The 26,406-nt window shown below is 41.8% G+C and overlaps 1 long non-coding RNA gene across 1 annotated transcript in view; it reads right to left on the bottom strand.

Moving 5' to 3' along the window:
* Positions 1 to 5,065: 5,065 nt before the first annotated feature.
* The window catches only part of LOC135322771 (uncharacterized), a 63,820-nt gene continuing 42,479 nt past the window's right edge, over positions 5,066 to 26,406 (bottom strand). The window contains exons 4-9 of the long non-coding RNA XR_010383606.1: positions 15,360 to 15,570; positions 13,105 to 13,230; positions 12,607 to 12,725; positions 9,849 to 10,094; positions 7,224 to 7,317; positions 5,066 to 5,334 (exon numbers count right to left, since the gene is read on the bottom strand). This is a non-coding gene — a long non-coding RNA (uncharacterized LOC135322771). The remainder of the gene's footprint in view (positions 5,335 to 7,223; positions 7,318 to 9,848; positions 10,095 to 12,606; positions 12,726 to 13,104; positions 13,231 to 15,359; positions 15,571 to 26,406) is intronic.

Here is a 26,406-nt window from a genome sequence, read left to right as displayed (position 1 = left end):
TTCAGCTCCTAATAGACTGATGTGTTGACATTCACAAGGATGCGTAAACACGTGCAAGATCATGGGGCAGGACTGGAGACTCTGAAGCAGCAATCACCACACACAACTTACACTGCTGTCCTTGACAGCCTTATAGAATTACTTGATTAAGAAAAGGCCATAGATGTTAAATATCATGATTTTGAGAAACCAGTTCTTTTGAAATCTTATATACTAATGTAACTGAATTGGATAAAGAAATGCTAAATGTGTAATAAAGTATCCAAAGAGGTAATGATTACTGAAAACACCACAAATTGAAGAGGACCACAGCATAATGTGCATATATATTTTAATGATCTGGAAGAATCAGCTCAGCAGTGTATTCGAGACATCTAGAGATGATGTCAAAAGGGGGTGTCCTTGGATAGCTTTTTGTGAATGTTAGAGTGAAGTCAGGGTCAGGTACACAAATTTAGTTTAAAAACAAAAGGTGAAACAGATTTCTTTTCAAAAATCTATTGTGTCTGGTTAGAAATCATCAAATCCAGGGTCAAGGGAAGGAAAAAAAAACCTAGTGACCACGTGACTGTTTCAGGAGCTGGTAGTAAAATGACAGTTGACAATTGTGTAAATTAGATATGATCTTGATGTCCAACTGACCCAAAGATTTTTAGTCCATGTGCCAAAAATATATCAAGGAATAAATAGTGATCTATGTTTTATCAGCTCTGTTATCCCCCCTTCAACCCTGCATTCTGATTGGGAAACTAAGAACTTCTACTGCAGGGAGGGGGATTTTCAAAAATGGAGTGTCTCCCAACCGAGAAAATAAAGAAAATGTAGCCATACACTGTAGAGACACAGGGAGATCTGTTGAGCCAGATGACACTTGCTTTACTGTCAACTAGTAGGAGGTGCAGCTTTTTGATGACTTGGGTACCACGTTGCTGCCTTTCTCAAGGTATTGCCCACGGCTCTTGAGAAGCGATGAAGTGGGGCCAAGGAATTAGCCTCCGAATGCCCTTTGCCATGGATGATGTCTCTATTCTCCACTTTTAAGCTTTAGCTTAGACAAGTTGCAGTGTCTTGCCAAGTGAGCTACAGACAGTAAGTACATCTTGAAGCACACGGCTCTTTCCTCCTCACTGCAGCAGAGAACCTCTGCATTGGAGCATCCTGAGATGTCATCGATGGTCATTTTTCATGTTAGGAATCAGTAAGGATGCTATGTCCACATGGATGAGGAGGGTAAGATTTCAGTCTCTAAAGTGGCAATGATGGGTTGACCTTTTCACTTAAAGAGTCTCACATCAACAAATGCGTGTCTGTTCTGGACCAAGAAGAAACAAGTGTTTGAAAAAGAATAGATTGAAAGGTCAGTGGGACATGTCAGGCATCTTCTTCATGTCCTCAAGTTCGGGTATCCAACATGGTTTTCCTATCCTGAGTGATTCTGACAATTTGCCGTGCTCTGTGCCTCATGTGTACCAAAGGCTTTCCTAAATAAAATATCTAGAAATGGTAACATTCTTGATATGTGTTAAACAGGGGGAGGTGAAGGATTTAAAATTAGTCCCTAATGTGCATTGATTTTTTTAAAGACATCAAATTTATAGAAACTTTTGAAGAATTAAAGTGACAGAAAATTACAAAGCACATTTTCCTTCTGGTAAGAAAGGGTTCGGTATTCCTTTATTGATGAATCTAACATAGAATCAGTACTAATATTGTTTGTATTGTACTTAGTGTTTACAGAGTGATTCACAGATATTCTCCTATTTCATCTGTGCATTGACCTCTGGAAGATAAGATTTCCTAGTTATGCTTTTTAATGTCTATTTTTAACTCTGTTTAAAAGCAGATTGATTGAGCCCCATTTGCTCAATTTAGAAGGCTGGACTGATTAATTGTGTCAGAACATTCCAGGAGGCAGAGGAAAGGAAGAGACAGGGGTTCTACACGATGGAAGCTGCTCCTGAAATGATTTGACCAGCAGTCTTATCCATTTTTCCCAAGGCTGGAAACAAAACATAACCCAAGGCAAGGAAAACAGGGAGCCCATGTGACTCCAGACTTGGCACGTAGAGTCACGGCTGTCCTGTGCCTTGGAGAGGAGGATGCTTTGGGTCTCGGTTCTACGAACTCTGTTTTGCTTTATCTCCACAGTGTCTTGTTTTACTGGCATATGCTGAAACTTGATTTACATTTCATAGCATTAAAACAAAAATCAAGATCTCTTTATCATTTATTAACTATTTGGTAAATAGTTTTTGGTGAATATTTAACTTTATTATTAGGTCTTACCATGGCAATGTACAACACCTAGTTCCCCAGATAACAGCAGTGGCTTACACATGCTAAAATTGTATTTCCCTCTTACATAAAGAAGTCAAGCAATCGGTAGCCCAGGGCTGGTTTGCATGATGGCCCCTGGGTCAGAGAACAAGATGCCTGTTATCTTCAGCACATCAACCTGATGGCCCAAAGTGGCTGCCTGAGGGTCAACCATCAGGTCCACATTCCAGGCAGCAGAGAGGAGGGAAGAAAGGTGCTTCAGTTCCCTTTTGGGATGGTTCTGTAAAGTCCCAGGTAGCTTTCCTGCTTTTATCTTGCTTTAGACAGAGGGCTGAGAGACAGCTTGCTATGAGGTAAGCTCAACTCAGGACCAGCCTTCTCCCTCGAGGGGAGTGGAAGGAGTGGGCGGGGAGGAACCGATCATCCTGCACATGGTGTAAGACACCACCATGAGCCGCCGGGGGCCTCTGCATTCCGCCCATTGCTTCGGGCTGCACTGAGCGGTTGGTAACGGTTGAGATTTTCACGTAGAGGTGCGTGTATGCTTGAGCAATTGCTCGGTTCATTTAAACTAGTGGCTACCAGGGCACGTTGGAGAGCACATTTGTTCTCACCTTCTAGCCAGTGACCCTCCCGCCAGGTTTCTGTCCTGCTGTTCATTTCCACGTTATTTTCCAAGACTTCCAGAGGAAATGTAAGCAGCCTGATGCTCAAATGCTTTTCTGTGTGATTCCCCCATTGTTCTTTGAAGGAACAACAAATTGCCTAGAGAAGAGTGGACAAAATTCCAACCCTCCATTTCTTTAAAACTCTGAGATTTGGTGTTAGGAAATAGAAGAAAATTCCAGAAACACCGTTAAGAAACATTATTTCTTTCAAATGTGATTTGGAACAGCAAAGGACAATATATTTTACAGAACAATTTTTAAGACAACTGAATTGGCAGTAAGTTCACATAATGAAACTTCCAACAAGTCTTTATATTTCTCCTGGAAATTCCTTGGCTCTTGGTGTAAATTATTAATTAATATCAGCTTTCTATTCTTTCTCTTCCTGTAGTTGTAGAGTTAATTTGAAAATAGCTTGTTGTGTCACTGAGAAAGCCTCCTGGTCAGCCTTCTAGTTAAACAGCTTGTGTGCGTTTCAGTGGCAGGTGTGCTAAGTAGTAGTTTTCAGGCACTTGAAGGATGCCCATCACACCAGCACTGTGGGAGCCTATTTCTCACCCACGACCAGGTGAGACCCTCCTTTCCTCCGCTGCCTCGCCCAGCCCCCCGCATTTTGGTTCTTTCTCACCACCCATTTTCATCAGGTTCAGCCCTGCACCAGCAGAGCAAGTCTTGGTTTCTCAAAGACCAGGATCTTAGTTCTAGGATTTCTGTTAAAGGACAGTGTATAAAATCAGGCAAATTTATGTGTCTTTTGAGGCCTCAGGATCTCTGCAATTAAAACAAGAACTTGAGTTACAATACTATTCTTTTCCACATCTGAATTTCTATAACTCCACACAATAGCTTTTTTATTAATTAGCTAAAAATTTTTCCACAATATATATTCCTAAGCTTCACAAATATCTGTTACTTTATATTTAAAGATGCTATATTTAAGAAATGGAATAATTATTTGCTTTTAAAAAGTAACTTAAGTCAAGAAATGTTTGATACTGAATGTTTACTATGAGATCAAGTATGTAAGCTTAATTTTTGTGGTACTGTCGATAAACCACACAGCGTGAGAGTTGTGGGTTAAGTTTTATCTGGGGCAAAATGAGGACCAGAACCCAGGTGTCAGCATCTCAGAGAGCTCCGAGGAACTGCTCTGAAGTTGAGGGGGAGTTCAGCATTATATGAGATTTCATTGAAGGGGGATGTGCAGTCAAGTATACGTTAAGTCAGAGGCTGCTGCTAGTCGAGGAACAGGTGTCTCTGTTAATGATTTTAGTGCTTTTCTAGATAGAAGGAGATGCAAGAATTTGGGCTCATAAAATTTCCTGAAAATGTCTAACTATCTGAAGGCTTTTCTGCCCATTTTCCCAGAGCACAGAGTGCCCCATTCCTGATCTCCACCCTGAACTACTTTCAGAGGGTGTTCAAGGTCAGCAGCTGCAGCGGCTCATGACTTAATTAAATCAGAAGCAGATGACAAGTGCCAATTTTTAATTGATAATATGTATATATTGTAGGAAAAAATGTTACTTTCCAACCCTACCCCTGTTTTACTTTTAGTTAGGGCTCAACTGATAACTGTTAGATGACTTAAGTCAGATGAGGGGTGAAGGAGTCGTCTCTTGAGCCGGCCAGTGCTCTACGTCAGCCTCCTTGATCACATTCAATTTTCTTTCTGTTCAAACAACATGCATCTGATTTTATGAAGTTTGGAGCCTGTCCTGAGCACATGGGGTCTGGAGGTGGCCCTGTTCCTGTGGTCTTTGTTTATTCTGTGAATTATGTTTTGAATCTTTATGTGCCCAAGCTTCATCATAATTTCAAACTTTAAGGATTTAAATATGGGAGATGGATGCCAAGTTCTGGGAATAGATTTTCAGGATAACAGCCAGGATTGGTAAAAAGTAGGGAGAATGGATACAGCCTTTAAAAAAGAAAAGTTATTTTACAATTTCTGGCAGATAAATTAAAGTCCTTGTTGGGATTCTATCAGGAATGTTTAATTGGGAGACCTACCTCCCATTTTCATGAAATAAAATAATTTTATTATTTGTTTAGTGCGTACTGTCTAATAAATAAGTATCCCCTTTGCATATATTTTTATCGTTTAATCTCTACAAAGATTCCCTGGAGAACACACGTGTCACAGGTGAGGGAACCAAGATCATCCAGGGTAAGTGGCTGGAAGGCAGATGGGCTGGAGGGCTTACCCTCCTTCAGGCTGAGACAGAGACACCAAGGTTTATTGACAAGCGTGTAGCTGAAGTGGTTTATTTAATACTTTGCTTCCTTGATGAATTGGATCTCTTGAAACTGTTTATGTCTGGCTTATCTTCCCCTCTCTCCTCTGCCTCAGGACTTCTCCTCTTAAGTAGTATGAATTCCGCCTGAGCTGATTCAGGAAAATCAGAAAATAAAAAATTAGCCCACACAAATGACTGCTTAGTCCTTGTAATTCAGTACTTCCTAAAACTCTCAGAAACGCAAGGAAGGTGTGTTACCTCGGGGACTGAGTGCATTTGAAGAGTGAGAAATGTTAAGTGTGATCTGGTAAAGGCACAGGCTCTATAGACAAATATCCGGGTTTGGATCCTGGCTCCATCAAGTACTGGAAACATGACCACCTAGAGCCTCAGTTTCTTCATGTGTTAAATGGGCTGATGGAGCTCAACTCCAAGTGGTCAGGTCAAAATGAGATGGTACGAGTGACTCTCAGGCAGAAGGCTTGTCAAAGTGCTAGTTGCTAGTTGCTCTTGCTGCTTTATAATGTCCTCTTAGGTAATTCCGTTGTCCATTGGCTTGAGAATACCTCCTCATTTGATTTAAGAAAAATAGCATGCCTTAAGAATTTTAAAAATAAGGAATGAAGATTTACTGATTAATGCTGGGTGCATTTTTATAGGTCATTTATTAAAAAAAAAGTAGGAGTTCTCTAAAGGGAATTTATTCAGTGTGCCTAGAATATGATTCAGTTAAAAATGAATTTCCTTTAAATACTTTTCAGAAATTTTCTGTGATATTTTTCTTGAAAAGTACTTGAAGATTTCTGAGGAGGTTTTACATTTAGAAAAGTTTATTCTTGTAACAATTGACACATTAAATAAATGATTCATATCCCTGGACAGCATAAAGCCCTGGCCTTTTTTTTTTTTTTTAATATATATAATTTTGGTGGTTAGTTCTATGACATTTTATTGGGTAGAAGTATCTCCCATTTCCATTTTACAGGCCGAGAAGATGAGTCATACGATACTCACTATACAAGAGAAGCAGAGGCTGATTAATTTGGGCAGAAGAGTAAAAGGGTGTGGAGAAAAAAATCCTTGACTCGCAAACTGGACGCATTCTGCGGTGCTGTGCAGCTGAAACGGATTCGATTTTGCTTCTGGGTTGTCCTAGGTTTCGGCGCATGTGCCTGGAAATGTCTCTCGGGCAAAGATGCTTATTTAAGAAGGTTGTCATTGTAAATGTTCTTAAGAGGATTAAACAAATTCCACAGCAAATAAATGAACATGTTTGGAAGGTTTTCCACCCTCATGTAATTTCCAGAAAACAGACATGATTCACTTGCTAAACCAAACACACAGGTACAATAATGAGCCTGGCTCACATGACTGGACAGCACGGAGGGAGCCTCATCTATTGGAGTGGGTTACACTGCAGGAACTGCACCTGAAATTTTAATTAGAATTTATTTACAGCGAGTGTTGCTTCCGCGTTTTTCTCCCCAAAGTAAGGAAGCGCCCTCCTTGCCTGGCCATTAGTCTGCAGAGCCCCGCGGCTCACACACTCCCCTGCTCATCAGGAGGCTGATGGAGCCAGTTTGCTTAGACACACTTAGCTACACTCGCAGCGGGGATCATCAGTCTCTTCTGTGTGTTGACCTCCACGTGCAGGGGAGAAAATCGACTTTTGCTGCCGACAAACGCTAATTGACTACCAGTTGTTTCAGAGGGACTGTGATGTTGAAAACTGGTGTCCCATTCATTTTTATATGTTGGATGCTGACAAATTTCACGGCGACACCCGCACGGTAAGTACACCCACCAGGGAGGGTGTCGGAGTTTGAATCTGTGTGTTTTAGTATTCAGATCCTGGCACTGGTCAATTTTCAGTGTTCTCGCTGGGTTTGGGAGACTGTTTCTGGAGCGATTTCTTTGGCTTCCAATAAATTTGCAAAGCCGTCTCCTTCAGTCGATTTCTGATGAGTTGATTTGGGAGGGGCATGTGAAATTGGGGCGGGCAGAGAGGTGCAATGAAAACTAGACACCATCTGGTTACCTTTCATTTTTTGTGGGCCAAAAATGCTTGTCTTCTTTTCTTTTCTCCTCCATCCATCCCTTCAGGTCAGGGAGTCGTCTTCAAGAGTTTCTTCCTAAAATGTAAAGTAATGATGAAGGCAGTGTGTTTCTGTGGTTGATTCCATTTGATTTGCTTTCATTGTTAAAGATTTTCTGGTGAGGTTCTTATGAGCTCTTAAAAGCTGGAAAAGCATCAATACAAAGGAGAGAAAGTCAGAGAAACGAGTCAGCGGCCCCTGTGAGGTCTGGGGGATGAGGGCAGGAGGTGGGGCAGAGGCAGCACCGTGGCCTCCCCTGCAGCCCTGAGGGCAACGTGTGCATGTAAAGCCAGCGTCTCTTGTCACCATGTGTTCTAACAGGACTCCCACTAAAGGAATGCGAGGAGATTTGGGGAGGCCTTACCTTTTACCCTCTTGCCAAACATCTTTAATGCTGACTGTATTTATTCAAGATGACACAGAGATCACCTGCAGAGCGTGAGGAAGTGGTGCTTGCTTCCTGTCTTGCCTGCCCCAGGCTCACTCATCAGACACCTGATTCTTGCAGGCACTGCAGTGCCCGTGGGGGGAGCTCTGCTCCTGGGGTTCTCTGCTCCTGTGGGGGGAGCTCTGCTCCTCGGGGAGCTGGGCACGGGAGTGCGCACATTGGAGACGGTCGCACCATCGCTGATCCCACTCCAAATGGTGAGATGAGCCCTTTGTGTAAGTAGTAGCGGTGGGATCCAGAGTCTTCCTGTGTCTAAGGAGTTCTCCAGTAAAGCCAACTTGGAGGAAAGAAAGAAAATGCCTACTGTTCCATGACTGTGTCCTAAGGGTTTAAAGCTCACTGCGGAGCACACGTGAGATCTCATTCAGTAAATACTCTGAGGTCTTGACTCTGACTTGTCATGAATTTGGCATTCTCATAATGTTATTTCTCTTAAAATATGTCTAAGCAATAATTTTTGTGTGATGATTATGTGTGCGGAAGGGTCCTGAAGAAACTGTTGTGGATGGAAGTGTGGGCATCAGTGGTACCAGAAGGGCTGGTGGCCCTGGGGGCTGCCTGAGCTCCACACCATTTGTTAGCAGCAGTCTTTCAGATTGCATCTTATTCCAGAGCTCATCGGGGCTCCCATCTCTCACTACGTGTCTTGAGAGAATATTTGTTCAGAGGGGAGGGGACGGGGTGCTTCCAAGTTTGGGTTCTAGGGTTCCCTGTCTAAAGGTGGCACTGGGACAAATCCTTTATTCATGGAGTAATGAAGCCCCCCAGTCTCGTGGCTAATTGGGCATCCCTGTCCTTCATGTTAGGAGCCGGAGGGCTTGGGTTAGGCCCCCAAACCTGTTTTTTGGTGAGCTTTCAGCCCTATCACACCACCTGGGTTGTCCCGTTTCAGTCACATGACTTTGATTTTTGCAGGTAGGTGTGAATCCTGGATAGTGCCTGGGACTTCCAGGTTTCCCCTACAGTAGGGACACTGAAGAAAGTTCACCCCATAAGGTGTGTTCGGGGGCCTCGAGGACAAGTAGGGACCCACAGACAGATGTCTGGACGGCTGGCGATCAGGCCCGAGTCTTGGAAGAACAGAGATTCCATTACTGTTTTAACAGTGAAATTGAGGGAGTAATTCTGGAAGGTCTGATGCAACTGAGATTAAAAATGTTATCTGGTTTTTATTGTTAGCAGTAGTGGTTTTTAACCGTTAGACCCAGTCCCCGCTTTTTATAAGAAATATTTTGTAACCTTTCTTTTTTGGTGCCCGGAGTTGAACATCATAGAAAATGTAACCTAAGTATAAATATGATAAACAAATAGACGGGTAGATGGAAAGATGGGGTACCTAAATTCTTATATTATGGGGTATTTTATATTCTATGCTAATTAGTGTCCTGTCAGGACAAAAGACACATACAAAAGAAGTCACTTCTAATAAACTATTTTTCCAAGCCTTACCTAACTGGGAAACAAGTGGCTTCACAATGTTAGAGCACCTCCCAGGTCCCCGGGGAAAAATCCTTGTCAGAGTTACACTTGCTGATAGTGTCCTGTGCTAAGTGCAAGCAAATGCGGTTCGGAAGCTGCCCGGAGGCTGACTCCGGGGATTCCTTCTCCGTCGCAGCTGTGAGGGAGCCTTGTCTTTCCTGACCACAACCACAGAGGCGATTTTGAATCTCTGAAAACTGCCATACCAGTGTATATCACAACCCTCACAAGATACATTGAATAAAGTAGAAAACTTTAAGTGCCTCCTTTAGGATAGAAATAGGGTATAAAAGAAATAAATTAAAAAATTCTAGTGCCCGAATAAGTGCTACATTACACTGGCTGCATTATAAGGTTAGAAAACTTCATTACCGCTTTACATACCACAACTTGTAGTTAGATTTTATTCATCTTTTTTTTCCCTAAAGAAAAAACAATCATTTGATGAGTTCTTGTGTCAGAGGTGACGAGCAGAGAGCAAGAGTAAAACCGGGAATCGTGGTGCTGGTTAGTCTAAGACCATCTCCGTCACTGCGCAGATCATCTTTACTCATTTTACTGCACTTTTTGGAATCACCTTCTCAATTAGAAAAACCCCTGTGTCAGTTGGATTTGTTAGTAAAACTATTATTTTTCTTACCTAGAACATCAGTGATGTTTTCAAGATGATAAAAAAAATTTGCCCATGGCATTTAAACGGTTGCTTGTTCTCGTAACTCATGGCTCACGGTCTCGTATTTGTCACAATTGGAGAACTGTGTTTTCTTTGTGCAAATTCTCATTGCTTTGGTGACGCAGGGACACTTGTCCTTACTGGATGGAGTATGATAGTAGTTTTTTGCATTCTCTCCCTAAATCTGGAGTCCTGTGTTATGTTTCCTGTTAACTTAAAAAATAGGAATATTGTTATTTACCTAAATATCTAACCTCACACCAGTGGTGCATATCAAATTGGTCCAAATAGGAATTCCAATATTAAATGAGACAGTAATTTCACAACCCACTTTTCCAAAAATTTGGATTGATGTTTCAATTTTACCAGGGACATTAGCTGTTTTAATTGAATCAATCATTGCTTTCTTCAATAAAATTTTCCATTCCATCTGCTCTTTTGGTTTATTGTTCTTCAGTGTTTCATTTGCTTTCTTTCCCAAAAATATATGATTTTGGCTTTTGTCATTGAAAATCCTTGCTGGTTTTGCTACCTCATGCTGGAGAGGAAGGCTTGTGACTGTTTTATAGTCACTGGTTTCATGGTTGTATGAGTGCTTAATGCCACGTTGCAGGGGTGTGGAGACCTAATGAAGTGTGTACATAAAAGGCTTAGTCTACACTGAGTGCAGGGTTAGTGTTCGCAGCCCATGTCATCAGTATCATAATTAATCCATTACAATCATCCTCTATTAATCAGTGTTATACTTCTAACGTCTCCAGGAGAGGAAATGTAGTAGTCTAAATGCAAATCTTTGCCAAACTTTCAGTCAATTCAAAACCTTTAAAGCTTTCCTGTCAATAGGACTGTGTGCCTTCTATCCCTACTTCTGCTCCTCCTGACCCAGGACGCGGTCTCCACAGCTGATGATCCGTGAGACACTGGTTTCCTGATCCCATGGCTCTGTGTGTTCTGAGACATCTGGGGACTTCAGCACTGTTTTAGGGGCTTTGCGTCCCACCTCTTCATAGCATTGCTGAGATGAGATCTATGGGTTCACCCTCATTCTTGAGTGTATTGTGCATTTTTTCTAGAACCAACACACGCCACCATGGCAGCACTGCTTTGACCACGTGCTGGGACAGCGTGTGCTTGTCAGTTCTTGGGTTTAAATTTTCTGTTCTAATTTCTAAAATGGGGTATATTGACAGATACACTCCACGTAAACAGAAGCTCTGTGGGGTTTTCAGCAACTTCTAAGAACATAAATATTCCTGAAGCAGCTAATCTTCCTCCCAACAAGTGAGGAGCAAGCCGGCAAGTCCTGGGTGCCTGTGGCGGCCAAGCTGTGCAGCCCAGGCTGCTCACCGAGGAACAAGGAGAAAATCTTAAAACCTACTTCCATGCTGTCTTTCACAGAATCTCAGAAATGAACGTTTTAATATCTAAAGAGGGGTGTTTTTTTAAAATAATTTTTTTTATTTTTTTCCTTTTTCAGTTTTATTAGGTAGAATTTTTACAGTTCAACTTCACATACACATATTGCATGTAAATACATGTATAGAGCATACTGCATTTTTTAGTTTACATATATGTACTAATTATTGTTTCTAAGAACAGATTAGAGCTTTAGATTTTTAAAATTAGTTACCAGAGGAATAAGGACATCTACAAAAGAATAAACAGAATATGGTAATCCAATCACAAAGGACAGTCAGATGTGCTTGCATATATTCAAGAAATCAAAACAATATTTAGTTCATTTGTGGTCTCATTATTATTGCTATTAATTTTAGATTCTCCATAAATGAAGTCATATGTCATTTTTCTTTCTCTTTCCACCCCACTTCACTTAGAATGACAGTCTTCAGGTCCATCCATGTTGCTGCAAATGGCATCTTTTATGGCTGAGTAGTATTCCATTGTATATATGTATCACCTCGTCTTTATCCAGTCATGTGCTGATGGACATTTGTGTTGTTTACATGTTCCTTGTTCTATGTCCCTTCTGGCAACAATTACGGATTTTAAATATTTTCCACCTTAAAATCCTTCCTGAAGGAGATGTGGTAACTGGAATCAAAAAGAGTTACAGCACAGGGTTGTGTGTGATGGGCCTTGGGGGCTTGGTAGAAAGGTTGGCAGAAAGGATTTCAGATTCTGATCAAATGAGTCCTCCTCTTGTAGCCCTGCTGACCGCCTCTCTCACGGCCTGCCCTACAAGTCTGACCAGTCCCTTCTGTGAATCCTACTGTATTGTGCACAAATTTTGTCCAATTGGTGTCATCCAGTAGGGACCTTAAGTGAGGCACCCAAGCTCCTGTGTTGGTTTCTTCCATCAGCCCTTAACTTCCTTGGGAGCCAGGACTGTCTCATTGCCCCAAGGATCCCTAATGCCTAGTGAGATGCCTGATAAAGCTGGTACTTAATGAGCACATGGGTCAAATGGAAAATCCTGATCAAAAAAAGGCCCTCATTTTTCAGACATGCCTACTTGAGCACATAGGGTAAAATGACATGTCTTCTTGGATTTGCTGTCAAATACTTCAACAAAGGACAAATAAAAGAACAAAGGTCTGAATAAAGGAAATATGGAAAAGTTTGTGAATTCCTTAATCTGGGTGATGGGCTTATTGTACTATAATTACTGATGTGTACTTAAGTAAGTTTATAATTTTACTGTCATTAGCTGAATAGCAAGTATTAATACGTATTAATTGAAATCCTTAGAACTGAACAAACTTACCCCAAATAAAATCCTTAATATCCTTGTAGTTTGTCTTTCATAAATCTTTTCCCACAAAGACAGGAAAAAAGGGAAAGGCAGATCCGTGCAGTATTTCCACGTTGTCAAAAGACCAAAGGCTGATACAAAAGAAGAGATTGTAAAAAAGATAAAGAGGCTGAAATCAATGTCCGGAAAACCTAGCTAACAATCCTAAATGGCCCAACTTAACTAACCTCAGCACTGCTGCATCAAGAATGGGGCAAATAGCACCTAGTGGATTTTTTATTTTAATAAATAAATAATGATCCAGTTCCTACCACAGGCAATTATGATAAGACTGAGTATAAGTTCTAACACCAACTAGTGTACAAATCATAATTTCTACTTGATTCAAACTGCTTCTTCTACAAAATTTGAATCTTTTTATTCTTAAGACAGATTTGTGGCCTATGACCTAGTGATAACATTTTCAACTGGCTTGTATTAAAAAAGTTCAACATAGTGAGAGTTTATTACATCAAGTATTCCTTTTTGGGAAACCCATGTGCCTTGTCACTCTCTTTCATAAGATTTCCTGTGGAAAATTCAATCCTTCATTCAGGAAAAGGCTGAGCAATATATCTCATGGAAAACCTTCATAAACTGCAACACAAGAAAGTGAAAATGACAGTGAGCAGCCCGTGAACCCGGCAGACACACAGCGCACGGTTGTGTTCCCGCCTCGACTTTCTGTAACCAGCAGGGAAAATGTGCATTTCAAGAAATACACATAAACAATTTTCAGGACCTGAGCACACAATTTCCCTTTCAGGGTTTAGTGGGCTTCCATTTAATTCTATGAGAAATGTTTAAAACAACAGAACAACAGCTGAGATAGGGTTTAAAGTAACTTTTATGTCTTAGTGAAAATAAAGCCAACTGATAGTTATCATTTTTATTTTATTTGATCTCACTCTCTTACTTTACCTCCCCAACCTCCTCCACAAAATGATGGTGAACATCCCCTCCTGGGTCAGAAGGCTAAGTAGAAAGTACCAATCAAATGGAGGTGTGCTTTGTTGTTTTATTTTTCAAACAAACAAGTTTCATTCATGTGATTTAATAATTAAGATCAGAAACAAAGTCTACTCAATAAATGGTAGCCAACACATGTCATCATAGCTGCTCATCAGGTTTGGCCCCACGTTACACACTTTTACATGGACATGTGCCATGTGCTGTCATGGGAAACGGTGAGTGGGGACAGGGCCTCTGCTCTCACAGGGCATACAGCCTGGTGGGGGAGGCGGTGTTCAATCATTGCCCTTTTATTTTTTTTAATGTACTTACAAATTATGGGAAATGCTATTTAAAAAGAACAAAATGAGTCAATGAAAGTGAAAAATACAAGGACAGTATTTAGGCTGAGGGAAGACAGGGAACCTCTTTGAAGAGCTGACACTCCACTGAGACCCAAAGGACAACTCCGGTGCTGCAGGTGAAGGGCAGGGACACATTGATAAAGGGCTGATATCCAGAATATACCAAAATCTCTTTAAACTCAACAAGAAGGATGAACAACCTGATTAAAAAATGAGCAAAATGCCTGAACACACACCTCATCAAAGAAGAAACCTAGATGCCAAAGAAGTCTATGGAAAGATGCTCCACAGCATCTGTCATCAAGGGAATGCAGACTGAAACAGCGAGGTACCACTGCACACCTGTCAGAACTGCCAAAACGCAGAACACTGACAGCACCGAATGCTGGTGAGGATGTGGAGCGTCAGGAATTCTCATGCATTGCTGGTGGGAATGTAAAATGGTCCAGATACTTTGGAAGACGGTCTGGCAATTTTTTACAAAACTAAACGTACTCCTAACATATGATCCGGCAACTGTGCTCCTTGGTGTTGACTCGACGAAATGGAAACTTATGTCCACACACAAATCTGCATACAGATGTTAATAGCAGCTTTATTCATAATCACCAGAACTCAGAAGCAACTAAGCTGTTCTTCAGTAGGTGAATGGATAAATAAGCTGTGGTCCAGCCAGAAAATGGACTATTATTTGGTGCTAAAATGAAATGAGTTATCAAGGCATGGAAAGACATGGAGGAACCTTAAATGCATATTACTAAGTGAAAGAAGCCAATCTGGGAAGGTTCCGCTACTGTCTGATTCTAACTGTATGGTGTTCTGTGAAAGGGAAAACCACAGAGACTAAAAGATCAGTGGCTGTCAGAGGCTAGAGGGGAAGGAGCAATGAATGAAGTGCAGCACGGAGCATTTTAAGGTCACTAAGACAGACTACTCTGTATGATGCTGTGACGGTGGATACATGTCATTGCACATCTGTCCAAACCCACAGAGTGCACACCACCAAGTGTAAACCCTAGTGTCAAGTCTGGGCTCTGGGTGATGATGACGTGTCAGTACAGGTTCACCCATTGTCGCAAATGCACGCTCTGTTGCAGGCGTCAATAGTGAGGAGGCTGTGGGGACAAACTGCAGTTCATACACCGAATCCAGCCCCAGCCACCGCTGTTAATAAAGCTCTGTTGGTGTGTGGACTGTCCGGCTGCTCTGGCGTCTGAACAGCAGAGCTGAGCAGCTGCACCAGAGGTCAGGAGGTTTGCAGACCCTGAAATACTTACTTCCAAGTCCTTGACAGAAAAAGTCTGCTGAGCCCTGTTCTAAACGAATCAGTATTCACCCTGATGAGACAGGACAGCAGGGCCCAAACCAGGCATGGTTAATGGGACTGAAGCAATGTTTTAGTTCCAACACCTTTGCTGAAGTCCTGCAGGTCCAGTGACAGACTGTAGCCAGGAAGCGTCTGCAGGAGTCTGTAGCAGGCCTTCCCGCCAGGCTCCGGGATGCCGGGGGCCGCGCGCTGCACGGGGACCACCTGCTTGAAGAAGGCGGACTTGCGGTGGAAGCCGATCAACTCATAGAGCTCGGAGAGGATGCTGCGCTGCTGAATTCTCTCCTAGGAACGCTGAAGCCCAGGGAGAAAAGCAACAAGCATCTGAACGAATCATGTAAGTGAAAAAAGACCCGTAAAAAATTTTCCCTTAAAACAGAGACCCAATGACACAGGAAGGAAGAGGAAGGCTGACTTCGTGCACTGATGGGACCGGATGCAGAAATGCAGGGAAGCAGCGCTGTGCAGATGCTCCAGACCCCCTCTGGGCCCCACCACTCCACGTTCCGCCTCTCCTTTTACTAGAAAGGCCCGTATTCCCTGAAACAGAGGAATCTGCTACCTAAACGTGGGACACAGAGAAGGGAAAGAGGAAAAGGAAGGGAAAGTAAAGGAACAACAGTTCATCTAGACCCTATAGTTTGGGCCGGACTTTCACCAAACACACATCTTCTCAAAGCACAGAGCACACAGTGAGAGGCTGACAGAGTGACTGCGACTTCTGCTCCTTAAACACCAGCTACCTGCCAGCACACACTGTGCCCGTTACTGAATCATTACAATCATTTCAGAAACTATTACTACCCCGGCTCACAGGCAAGGAAATCTGAAACTCGGGGAGGAATTATTATCATCCTGGACAAAGTCCCACGGCCCAAAAGTGTCAGAGCCTTCGGCAGACCCTGGACTAAAATTCTCCTCATCACCACGGGCCCTGAGCCTCAGGCTGAGGCCACGTCAGGTCTGCACGGGCCCAGAGCACGAGTCTGTGGGACAGGGAGTGGTCCCACTCGAAGTGCCAGGCCAAGGCCCTCAGGAACCTATGTAATGAAACCAAATCCCCAAACTCATTTCCAACGCACTGCCCTGTCCGGGAGGACTGCTCGGCACATCTGGCTTATCACCTGTGCACATGCTGTGCAAGGGGCCCAGACAGTGACGTGACGTCCCAATGGAAGTGGCTCAGAGGCCGCTTCATCACAGGACAGACTTTCCCGGCTTCCAACTTTAACTCTCCATTCCATTTCCAACTGGAAAGTAAGTTTAGACTTGTTTTCCTCTCCAGAAACAAAGAGAGTGGTAACATCAGCGGGAAACTCAAGACTGAGGAAGAGTCTCCAGGACATTTGGAAGGATAGGCCGGGGAGGGAACAGAGACAGGGATCAGAAAGACCCGTGTTCCAGTCCAAACTCTGCACGTCACTCGCTTTGACAGTTTCCTTATTAATACAGGGGATAAAATCTAATTATGATTGTTGGGAAAACTAAATGAAATAACGTATGCCACTAGCATAGGTGTAAAATCCTCCATGAGTGTTCCAGAAATGGACGTGACCGTGGTTAGATACTGTCTGCCAAGTCTTGTGTGCTAAGTTCACATCAGCCAGCCAGAGATGTGCCAGAGAATGCCTCAACAGCCAGCAGCCTTCTCCAACTTGCAAACTCAAAGTGTCCGAAGAAGGGGTAGTGGTGGATGCTTTGGGACACTCTGGAGGTAGCACTCCAGTGATGACTTTAAAAAGCTGGGGAGAATTTAGGGGACCCTACAGTTCAAATACAGAAAACTCATTCCATGTCTACAAATATTCATCTCGAGCCATGATGATTCAGAGAGGAAATACATATTCAAACGTACATCATTTTCCCACATAAGTGCATCAAAACAATTTGGAAAGAATGAAACTTTCTTCTCTAGATCACACAGTGGGGATTACAAGGTTTGTACTGAAAGTCCTACGAGTAAATCATATGCAAACGTCACTGGGTCCACTATCAGTCATCATCATTCGAAGGGAAGGATGGAAAAGAACAAAGCCAAGCTAATACACTCCGGTATTTTGTTGGGTTACGATGTCAAAGAGGAGACGGACAGGTCATCAAGGAACCACTCTGCCGTGATCACGGAGCCTGGGAGCTGGATGGGTGGCAAGATGTGTGACGCAGCTGTAGCCGTGCACGCGCTTCTAGGCAGGTACCCAGTCACTTCAACAAGGTGTCAAAAGTGTATGCCCACGTCCTCATCACCTGTCATGTATTAAAGAGAAATGGAAACCTATAAACGGCCAATACCCTCGGTGGGTACACCGTCCAAAGAGCAAAGTCACAGTTTGACAACTGGCCATCCCGGTTCCTTGGGATTCACTCTTGGAGAACCTTAAAAACCACTCCTCTGTCCTCAAGAAGTGCTGCCTACTTGTCCTATCTTTGGCTCAGGGATACAGCACGTTCACGTGGACTTTAATATCTGCACAGATTTGACTGTCTTTCTCCAGATTCACTTGTCCATTCTGAAGAGGCCTTAGTTAAGTCCAAATTCCATAATATCAATTCCCTCCAGTGACAACTCAACGAGTCTGCAATTACAAACCAATTGAACAGGTAAAAATGTCACCCACCCTTCACTGTTTTCTTAATCTCCCCTCCTGGCTAATAGCAACAGACTAACACCACCCTCCACCAAGTTCCCCAACTATGTCAAATAGAAAGTAAGGTCCATAAAAGAGGAGACAACTCCATAGTCACCTCTGAATTCCTAGCATATATTAATGTCAATAAATAGAACTATGATTATGGCTTCTTTCCTTTAAAACCTTTCTGGTTATTTAAATGAGACCATGGAAGGGAGGTATTTGGGTCCAGTATCTTGATCCAGAAGACTCTGGAGACCTTTTTCGGAATGGCTGCCCACTGATTCATTCAAAACACAACTTCTCTTTCTGGGAGGAGCTGTGATTTTCTGGCAGGAGTTTGTTGTCACTCTCATGCCAGAACAGATTTAAACTAAATACTTACATTGCATATGTTATTTTTCCCCGCTTCCAAAAAAATTGACTTTCCTTACTTCCTTGCCTTGAGGAATGCTTTTTTACTTTTCTTTCTAATTCACCCTTTTATAAAGCAGGATTCTCAGGATGTGCTTGGCCTTACATAAGAACAGCCATCCAACTCCCAAGGTGAGAGGCCTGGGGCTCACATCCTGCCCTCCTGTCAAGGCAACTGAAACTCAGTTCAGGAGCCAAAAAGCCCCCCAGGGCTTCTAAGGCTCGCATATCTCCCAGAATCCCTGCTTTCTGGTTTGACTTGGCTTCTGAGGATTTCCCCTCACTTTCTTGACAATTAGCTGTACAGCTTGAAAGATGAGGAAGGAAGGTCTTATTTCTTAATCAGCATTTTAGGAACTTATGTAATGAAGGTTTTCAAGAGTTTCTAGAACCCTCCATTGCCAAGACAGAAAACACAATAGATATTTTCTAAATTTAGCTATCATGTGCATTTTTTCTTTGCTTTTGTTTTCTTAACTGCTAACAGATATTTTTTAATTAAAAAATAAAATAAGGCCCCAAATAGGATAGAACATTGAAGAGGAAACAAAATTAAAGGGCAAAAACAGAAAAATGATAAGTACTCTACAAAGTTAATAGAAAACATACACTATGGATCAGATCAGCAATTCTCAGTAACAGCTAATTGAAATCTGACCATGAGGTAAAATATCTCTCCTGTCAGGAGACGGCCAACAGAAAACAGAATTAAATCAACAAACTAAAATTCTAAGTCTGGCGAGGTAGAGAAGTCTACCAGCTAAATGTGTTTTCTTCTGGAAAAGAGGGAGACTCACAAGATCTTTTCTGTGGAGCCTGAGCCCAGGGGAGGGCGGTGAAGTGAGCTCTGTAAGTACCCAAATAGCAAAGTGAGTGATGAATAAAGAGACGTGAGCTTTGATGACAGAGATGATACTACTATTCACTTGTCCTCTAAGTATGTCTTCACGTTCAATGATCAATACCTCGGCGTCCTCAGGGATTGAGATTATAGGAAAATGCACAGCCCGGGCCCAGACCTCCTCTTTGAGCTCGTGACACTGCACTTAGATGTCTCAAGAGCCCCTCCAACTCCACCTGCAAAAGCTGACTTCACGGTGCTCCTCCCATAGCCGTCCTGCCCAGGGCCCCTGGTCGGGGGACAAGGTCTCTCTGCCTCTCCCAGCTCAGGCCCATCACTCACAGATGTGACTGGACCCCTCCTTCAGGGCCCAATTTCCTCAGTCAACGAGTCCCACCACCCACACCTCACCTACCAGGTTCTCACTGGCACTCCCTCAGCACTGACTCTGTGCTGGGGACCATGCTGCACACTGTGCACACGTTATCTCACTGGATCTCCACAGCAGTCCTGGGAAGTCGGTATATCACTGCTTCAGTTAATAAGATAAATTGTTTCACTTCCTTGAGTGTGTCATCCAAAGTGACACGGCTACTGAGCCACAAACGTGGGACTGAAAATCACTTGAAAATTCTACACTCCTACACCTCGCAGCCACCCTAATCTGACTCATCACATCACCTCCTGCCGAGCCTTCTAAATATTTCTAAGCATTCTACAAGACAAAAGTGATCTACAAGAGCACCCCACTCCCCTACTTAAAATCTGACAATGATGTTCCACTTCCCTTAGGAGAAAGCCCCACTGGGCCTGAGCACAGCCCAACGGCCCGGCATCCGCGTTCCCTGCGCGGCCACGCCGCCTCACCCACCACGCAGCGCTACACGTGCCGTGTCCAGGACAAGGATGATGACTCCGTACAACCCGGGGCTCGTCTCACTCAAACAATGATCACCCTCTTCAGTGCTGACTCTCAGAAAAATGTTTTCTCTGGATGAATCAATATCTTTTTCCTTACAACTTCCCATCATTGATAATGAGCTCCCCCAAAAGAGGGAAGACCTAATCCTCAGTCTCCTTATCTGTAAAATGTGAATAACAAGGAAATATGAGAGGTTTTAAGTGAAATAATATCCATGTGAAGCTGAGGGACAATTCCCAACATACAGTAAGCACTCAATATGTGCTTACTTAATATTAATAAAATAGATTCCATTCCAGCAACCTTAAATCAATGCTTTATGGCTTTGTCCAAAAGACTACAAACAAACTATTGGACGAACCCCTTTGAGCAGATCAGCCCAAGCGTACTGGGATAGGTAAGCCTTGACTCCAGTTACAGCTGCAACCAACCAGCACTACGGGGCGGGGGCAGTTTGCTCAAACTCTTACATGTTGTTTGAGCATTTAGTTGTAGTTATTGAATAAAGACAGGTATTATATAGCCAAAGCTCCTGAAACATAAATCTTCAAAGATTGATGTAAATTAGGTTTCAAGTACAACACTCTCACTAGAAATTATTTGAAAATTATAGTCTTAGCTCCTCCACACATCAAAAGGGCATGTTCTTAATGTATCTGACTATATACACTGAAAGGATTGTTTAAAAGAAATTAAGATGAAGCCATAATGAATAAGCTTTCAGTATAATCTGCACAAAGCCCCACCCAAGGGTCTCACTTCTCACTTCCACATAGGTGTTCAGGTAGCTTAACCTGGGTCTTGGTTACTTATGACACGGGGGTGGCAAGAATTGTGGATAGATTTATGTAGCAAATATAAATCTAGGGTATTTGCTGTGTAGGAATCCTAGAAATAAATAAATTGATATATAGTCCCACTCTTAGGAAGCTCAGCCTTTCCAATTACAACAGCATTAAAAATAAAATGAGAGATACATTTAACAAAATTTTACAAGATTTGCACATTGAACAATTTGAAGTATCACCAAAAAAAAATTAAAAGATCTACATATATGGAAGGCATCCCATGTTCATGGAATGGTAAACAACATTGTTAAAAATGTTAAGACTCCCCAAAGTGATCTACAAATTTAATGGAATCCCTATCAAAATTCCAGCTGACTTCTTTGCAAAAATTGAAAAACTGATGCCAAAATTCATATGGAAGTGCAAGGGACCCAGGTCAGCCAAAACAATCTTGAAAAAGAAGAGCAAAGTTGGAGGACTCACTCAAAGGTTACTACAAATCTATAGTACTCAAGTCATTATGGTACTGACATAAGTTTGGATGCAAAAATCTATGAGACACAATAAAAAAATCCAGGGGGGAAACTTACATTTACAGTCATTTTTCCAGAAATGTGCCAACAACACTCCATTGAAAGAATAGTCTATTCAACAAATGGTGCAGAGGCACCTGGGTATCTGAAGGCAAAAGAATGAATCTGGAATCTGGACCCCCGTATTTTATATAACAAATAAAATATTAATTCAAAATGGATCACAGACAGAAACGTAAAAACTAAATGTATAAATTTTCTAAAACAAGACATAGTTTAAATCTTTGTGGTCCTAGGATAGGCTATGGCTTCCTGGATACAATACCAAGAGCACAAGTGAAAAAAAAGAAAGATAAAATTGACTTCATCAAAATTAAAATCATTTGTTACAAAGGACATCATCAAGAAAGTGAAATGAAAGGGGAAGGGGGTAGCTCAAGTGATAGAGTGCATGCTTAGCAAGAAAAAGAAAATGAATAAATCTAATTACCTCCCCTAGAAAGAAATTGTTTTAATGTTTAAAAAAAGTAAAGTGAAACGACAATCTGCAGAATAGGAGAAAAATTTTACAAAGCATATATCTAATAAGAGACTAGTATCCAGGATATAAAACAAATGCTTACAACTGACAAATACAAAGAAAATCGACCCAATTTTTAAATATGCCAAGTATTTAAATAGATACACAATTAGCCAATAAGCATATGAAAAGATGTTCAGCATCACTAGCGAAATCAACATCAAAATGAGATCTGATTTTACACTCACTAGGATGGTTATAATCAAAACATGGACAATAACAAGTGTCGGTCAGGAGGCAGAGAAATGGGAACCCTCAATACGCAGCCGTTGGAAAGGGTCAATGGTGCAGCTCCTTTGGAAAAGCCTGGTGTTCCCTCAAAAGGTTAGAGTTATATGGCACAGCAATTCCACTCCTACATATAGAGTCATCCCTCAGTATCCTCGGGGGGTTCGTTTCAGGAAACCCCCACCCTGGATACCATAATCCAAGGATGTTCGAGTCCCTTTACAATCAGCCATCTGGATCCATGAAGTGGAAACTACAGATATGGCGGGCCAACTGTACAGCCAACAGAATGAAAACATATTCTCACAAAAACTTGCACATCAATATTCATGGCAGTATCATTCAGAGTAGCCAAAATTTATAAACAATATCCATCCATCAATGAAAGGATAAACAAAATTACCAAGAATAGTCACACAAACGTTTGGTCATTGAATCTTTGACAAAGGTGGTGAGAACATACAATTGAATAAAGACAGCCTCTTCAGCAAATGGTGTAGGGAAAACTGGACAGCTGCATGTAAATTAATGAAGTCAGACTACTCCCTCACAGCATACACAAAAATAAATTAAAAATGGCTTAAAGACTTAAACATGTAGACAAGACACTATAAACCTCTTAGAAGAAAACATAGGCAAAACATCTGACATACATCTCAACAATGTTCTCCTAGAGCAGTCTACTCAAGCAATAGAAATACAAGCAAAATAATACAAGTGGGATCTAATTAAACTTACAAGCTTTTGCACAGAAAAGGAAACAAAAAGCAAAACAAAAAGACAACCTATGGAATGGGAGAAAATAGTTGCAATAAATGAAACTGAGAAGGGCTTAATTCCCAGAATATGTAAACAGCTTTTACACTTAATAAGAAAGAAAAACAAACAATTCAATTCAAAAATGGGCAGAAGGCCCAAAGAAACATTTCTCCAATGAAGACATACAAATGGCCAATAGGCACATGAAAAAATGCTCAATATCATTATCAGAGAAATGCAAATCAAAACTGCAATCAAGTCTCACCTCTCACCAGTCAGAATAGCCATCATTCAGAAGTTCACAGACAGTAAATGCTGGAGAGGCTGCGGAGAATTGGGAACCCTCCTACACTGTGGTGGGAATGCAGTTTGGTGGAGCCATTGTGGAAAACTGTATAGAGGTTCCTCAAAAGACAAAAAATTGACCTCCCATATGACCCAGCAATCCCACTCCTGGACATATATCCAGAAGGATCCGTAATTCAAAAAGACACCTACACCCCAATGTTCACAGCATCACTAATTACAATAGCAAGACATGGAAACAACCTAAATGTCCACTGAAAGATGACTGGATAGAGACTGTAGTATATTTCTCCAATAGACTACTATTCAGCCATAAAATAATAATAAAATAATGCCATTTGCAGCAACATGAATGGACCCGGAGAATGTCATTCTAAGAAAAGTAAGCCAGAAAGAGAAAGAAAAATACCATATGAGATTGCTCACATGTGGAATCTAAAAAAAAAAAAAAAAATCAAAAAACAAAGACACAGAAAGATAAACTTATCTACAGAACCGAAACAGACACAGAGACATAGAAATCAAACTATGGTTACCAGAGGGGAGAGGGTGTGGGAAGGAATAAATTGGGAGTTCAAGATTTGCAGATACTGAGTATGTATAGAATAAACCGCAAGTTTATACTGTATAGCACAGGAGAATATATTTAATATCTTATAGTAACATGTTTAAAAAGAATATGAAAATGAATACAGGTATGTTCCTATTTAACTGAATTGTTGTGCTGTACACAAGAAACTGACACAACATTATAAACTGACTACACTTCAATGAAAATATTTTTAAATAGACCATAAACGAAAAAAAAGAAAAAGGATATTATGAAACCAAAAGAATAAAGTACTGATTCAGGCTACAATATGGATGAAACTTGAAACTTTATGCTAAAATAAGCCAGACACAAAAGGACAAATAGTGCCCTTTAAGGTGAACTGTATCTAAGCGTGTACTGTACAACTTCTGTAAATTTTCCAGAGGTTTGAAGTCTATCAATATCAAAATAAAATGTATTATTCATTAAAATCATAAAACGCTTCCTCACAGGAAGGCTTTAATTATTAAATGCAGAAATACATGTAAAGCTCCTGGAACAACACTTTGCACGTCCACACACAGACACTGCTGTCACTGCCTCTCAGAGGGTGGTGCCAGCGCTGATGAGGGCTGCCTCCACTCGCTGCCCTGCAGACAGGAGTGAGGGCCTGGGCTCTGACAGGCAGGGTGAGCGTGACACTGGGTCAGACACAGCCATGCCCCAGACTCTGCGTTACCCAACTTTCTTATACAAACTGCAACATGTAATGTAAACACGCTACAGGGATGTATCTTACAACACAGGGAATACAGCCAATGTTTACAGTAACTATAAATGGAGCATCTATTGTACACCTGAAACATATCATATTTTAAATCAGCTGTATCTTTGTAAAAAATTAAAAATTAATTTAAAAATGTTATCACTTTAATATTCAATTCGGTTTTTAAGTAACTACTAAACAGCTTAGAATGTATAAAAGCATTTAAGTGTGCTGTTTGTTTACATATTTATTTACTTTCAGCCTCCTGCTAAAAGAGAAATTAAACAACTTTTTTAAACACAGCTTAACAACCATAACAACAAAAAGGCAAAACTGAGAGTGAAGAGAAATTGGAGATTCAATACTTAAATGAAACCAGGGGGAGGTAAAGTCCTAAAAATGGATTCCCTGGAGTCAGGGCAAGTGTTAAAGGCCAACTAGAAATTCAGCTGTAAGATTCTTGGCAGCTAAAGCAAAAAGAAAAGATCATGGGGGGGATGGTAGAGCGTGTGCTTAGCGTGCACGGGGTCCCGGGTTCAAGCCCCAGGGCCTCCACTAACAGATAAATAAACCTAATTACCTACCCCCCCAAAAGAGCCCCAAAGAAAAGAAAAAGAGAAATTTCTTTCCAAAAAAACCTGATATTAAATTTGGATTAAATACTTAAAAAAAAAAAGAAATATAGAAAAGATGAGTGACACTGTGAAGGAAAAGCCCAGCTGGGCTAACGAGCTAAGTCACAAATCTAAGTGTGATAAGTGTCGGTTTACTGATCTAAGTTTTGCTGGGCTAACTCATAAATCTGAAGTTTAGTGTCAGTTTACTCGGCTAATAAGCTAACTCGTAAATCCAAGCTCAACAATTTTCAGTAACGTGATCTGTTCCAAATTCATAAGTTTCAGTGTACTGATTCCTTGCTTTTTGTTGTTTGAGCCTTATTGGCTAATAGCCCCTTACTTGTAATTGACCCTATAGAACCTCATGTGCAGGTCTTGGAGGTGCTCAGAGCTTCGGAACAGAAGCCCCTCTGAGCCCACCGGCGTAATAAATCTCAGTGATTCTTTCTTGGCTGGCCTGTTGTTTCCGTAACAACACAAGCGATAATGCCCGTGAGATAAATCTGTGATGGCTGCTGGCAGGTCCCCAAGTCTCACGTGAGAAAATCTGAAACATCCTTCTCACCACTCAGAGTCATCATAAGCCCACCCCACACCTCCCGCTGTTAAACGCAGGAGCACAGGCAGGGCCCGGCCTTTGCTCTCTCTGTGTCATCACAGTGAGACAGGATGGAAGGGGGCAGGGCACAGCCATTCAAGGAAGGCCACAGCAATTAACATCAAAATGGTGAAGGATTCAACCCCTAGTAGGCCTTGAGGCTCAGGATGAAGAGATTTAACTTCTAGCAGAGCTTGAGCTTCATTATACACACATTGTATTAGTAACATGGTGAATAACATGCCCCAGGCACCATGGCAGTCCCAAGGCTAGCCACAAAAGGTCAAAGGGTGGGAAATGGCCAACTCCCTGGGAATCCCAGCCCCTTGCCCTTAGGCTGGTCCTTCTACATATTAGCAAATAAAACCACCAAGCCCATGAAAACCAGCAACACAGCGCCTCCTTGAGGTCACCACTCTCTCTCCCTCTTAGGAGAAGGCCCACACTCCGTCTGTGGAGTATGAACTTTCTTTTAATCTGAGCATCCAACCCCCGCACCTCGTGGCCTTTCTCTTGCTTTTCAATGTATCTCTCTGAATAAACCTACCTTTACTCAACACTGGCTTGCTCTTGAATCCCTTACTGCATGAAGCCATGGAACAACATCTAGCGGGGCACA

Source organism: Camelus dromedarius, chromosome 13 (genome assembly GCF_036321535.1).
Source record: "Camelus dromedarius isolate mCamDro1 chromosome 13, mCamDro1.pat, whole genome shotgun sequence".
Classification (NCBI taxonomy): domain Eukaryota; kingdom Metazoa; phylum Chordata; class Mammalia; order Artiodactyla; family Camelidae; genus Camelus; species Camelus dromedarius.
Note: the sequence above shows the minus strand (reverse complement) of the source record. Positions and strands in the feature narration are given on the sequence as shown.